We start from the raw sequence: 3,512 nt of genomic DNA, 5'->3' as shown, positions 1-3,512 counted from the left end.
TTTAGATGATCTAGGAACCACCATACACTTCTCCAGAGTGGCTCTTGGCAGTTCACACACTGCCCATCAGCGTATAAAGGCTCCCTGTTCTCCATGGCCTGTCCTGCATTTCTGGTTTTTACAATTTTTTCGGATGGCCCTTTTGACCGGTGGGAAATGAGACTTCTTTGTTGTGCGCATTTGCATTGCTTGCTTGCTTGGTTGCCCATAAGGTGCGTATGCGTTTTTTCCTGGATATATTCAGGGAAAAACGCATACGCCATTTTGGGCCAACTGCATCATTGTCGAAATTCTGCCGCTTTTCATGTGCTTTAAAGACGAGTCCAATCTATCTCTTGAAATTTGTTTCTTGCAATTCTGTCTTGCATTCAGATCCTCTTCCTTGCCTTACCTCAACATATTTTTGGATGCTAGTTTTCATTTATAACTCTGCAGGTTTGTGAATTGCAGTGACCCTGAGCTCCATTTTTTAAATTGTTCTTTTGTGAGCTGGCCTCAAACATGCAAGATTGCTTCAGGCCCTATTTTGGCTCCAGCGAGGCGGGCTGAACCTTTTTAAAATTCTTATTCTTAATGGGAAATTAGAGTGACATGTGCCCGTCCAAACCCCTACAACTATTCTCTCATTGGTTCCCCCTCTTCCCGTTCATCCTCCTCACAATTTGCAAAATGTGTGAAACAGAAGTTTAAATGTGCTGATTCTCCAAGTGGGGAGATTCTAAGTAACGTGGCTGGAATGGTGAACAGGAGCACCAGGAGAGGATAAATGAGGTGCATTTTAGACACATCTCCTGATCACATGGTGTACAGTCCTCTGGGTTTTCCATGCATGTTTTAGCTGTAGGAAGATCCCTTGAACCTGCAGATTTGGGACCCATTGAATGGGTACCAGGTAGTATTACTTTAAAGGGTGTGCGTTTCCTCACCCAACCTCACATTTGTCTTAGCGCAAACAGTTTCCAGCCTTATGTCTCATCCTGCTGTGGGTCTAGATGTGTTCAATCCATGTTGCATCACCATCCCTGAGGAAAAGTTGTAAGAGGTTTACTCTGTCTCTCTGTCGTTTATTTTTTTCAATTTATTATTATATTGCTTACAGCTGATTTTCAAAGCTCTGTTTCTTGCTGCTGTGCATCCACTTGATTCACGTACAGAGAGACATCAATAAATTCTTTTTCAGATTCTTACCAGTCGTATATATTCTTTTCCGGTGACTTGAGTGTGCTGAGTGCAGTTCGTTTAGCTACCGTGTAGGCCTTGTTGATTATCAATTTGGTATTTGGAATGGTATCTTTGCTAATTTCAACCTCCTGGATAATGCCTCACCCCTCCCCACCTTTCCCGTTTAGCAGCCTTATGTGTGTTTTCTACACATTTGACTATGTTTTTGTTTTGTAATTTATTTCATATGTAGCCATTTTGGATTCCACCTTTAAGTGATATCTTATGATATGTGTCTTTTTCTTTTTGAATTATGTCACTTAGAATGATCATGCGTAACTCCTCCAGAGTTGTTACAACTGGTCATATTTCATTGATTTCCAGGCTAATATTCCACTCTACATAAGTACCACATCTCTATCCATTTTTTCCCTCCAGAGATATTTAAATTATATCCTAGTTGAGGATCTTTTAAACAGAGAGGCGGTAAACATTGGGGTGTCTGTGTCCTCTCGATTTTTGTTTTTCTCAAGATATACGCCCATGATTGCAAGTGCCCTATGCTCTGTAGATCATTTTTTAGATGCTTTAGTAAACACAATACACTTCTCCAGAGTGGCCGTTGGCAATATACATTTCCACTATAAGCCTCACAGGGCTCCCTCTTCTCCTTGCCCTGTCCTGCATTTCTGGTGTTTACACTTTATGAGAATGGCTTTTCTGACAGATGCGAAGTGATATCTTTTGTAGTATTGATTTCCAGCGCCCACCTGTTTGGTTGGCTAAAAAAGTGTATGCCCTTTTCTTGAATATATACAGAAAAAAACGCATACACCTGTTTTGGCCAACTGCAATGTTGGCAATGTTCAGCCCCTTTTCTTGTGCTTAATGGCGAGTCCTTTCTACCTCCTCAAATCCCTTTCCTGCCATTCTCCCTTGCTTACAAGTCCTTTTCTCTGACTTTCCTCAAGACATTTTTCAGTGATCAATATTTTCAACTCTGCAGTTTCGTGAATTTTACTGCCCCTGAGTTCCATTGTTCAACTTGTGTTTATGGGAACTGGCCACAAAGCAGCAGGATTTCCTCAAGCCCTATTCTGTTTCCATGGGCAACACTAGCCTTTGGTCAATTCGTCTTCCTGATTGGAAATTAGAGTGAAATGTGCCTCTCCAAACACCTAGGACTTGTCTCTCATTGTTCCTCATCCGTCTGCTTCATCCTCCGGACAAATTCCAAACTGTACAAAACAGGATGCTGACAGTGCTGACATCTCCAAGTGGGGAGACTGTTAGTAAAGACGCTGGAGGGGTGAACCCGAGCACCAGGAGATGAGGAGATGAGATGCCTTTTCCAAACTCTTCCCGATCAGACGGTATACCATCCTCTGGGTGTGACAGGCATGTTTTAGCAGTAGGAAGGGTCCCATTCATGTAAGGAGAACACCAGGGCTTTTTCAAAATCAGTGTCTCCCTGAAACACAAACTGGGGAATTTTTTAAGCTACGGCTACACATATGTTCATTAAGGGCCTTGGGAAGTAGGCAGAGTCCAAACTTTAGATGATTGAAGTCTTCAGGGTCAGAAGCACTCACCACCGGCTTCCCTTAGGTTACACTTTAACTGTCATTGATAGATGATGTCAATAAAAATATCTATTCTTTTTCAGATTATTTCCCCTTATAGGTTATTGCAAAATACTGAGTTTAGTTCCCTGTGCTATAGAGTAGTTCCTTATTGATGATCTATTTTATACATAGCAGTGTGTATGTGTTAATCCCAAACTGTTAATTTATCCCTCCTCCCACCTTTCCCCTTTGGTAATAATAAATTATAAGATTTTATACTTCTCAGAAATGGGGGAGCTGAAAGAGAGGTATCATTTTCAATGGAAAAGCATTTAAAACAAGATTGAAGCTTTAACCAAGATTATTAGATGTACATCCTTGGAAAGAAATCACTTCGTTTCTCTAATATTGACCTGACAAATAAGACAAACCTTTTCACTGAACTTGCTTATAATAAAGTGATGGAAATATCCAATGGAAGTGTTAGAAACATCTTATTTTACCCGAGCCTTATACACTGTTCTATGTTAATTACAGTTTGGCTCACACATCTGTTCATTGAAGTTACAATAGTCTCAATTTCTGTTACTGATCCTCCAGAGTGGACCCCAACAAGTGTCCCCCTGCCCAGTGTCATTGGAGCCAACAGATCGAGACTGAGTTTTGTTCACAAGCAAAGGAAACTTTATATTTTGATCAGAGGATGGAGAGGTGAGAGCATGCGCTACCCCGTGGGCTATGGGCTGGGCTGCTGTGTAGAGATCCTGTCAGAATCAGTGGGAGGGA

This window comes from Grampus griseus (assembly GCF_964374135.1).
Source record: "Grampus griseus genome assembly, chromosome: 5".
NCBI lineage: Eukaryota > Metazoa > Chordata > Mammalia > Artiodactyla > Delphinidae > Grampus > Grampus griseus.
The sequence above is the reverse complement of the archived record's forward strand: the minus strand, read 5'-3'. Positions refer to the sequence as shown.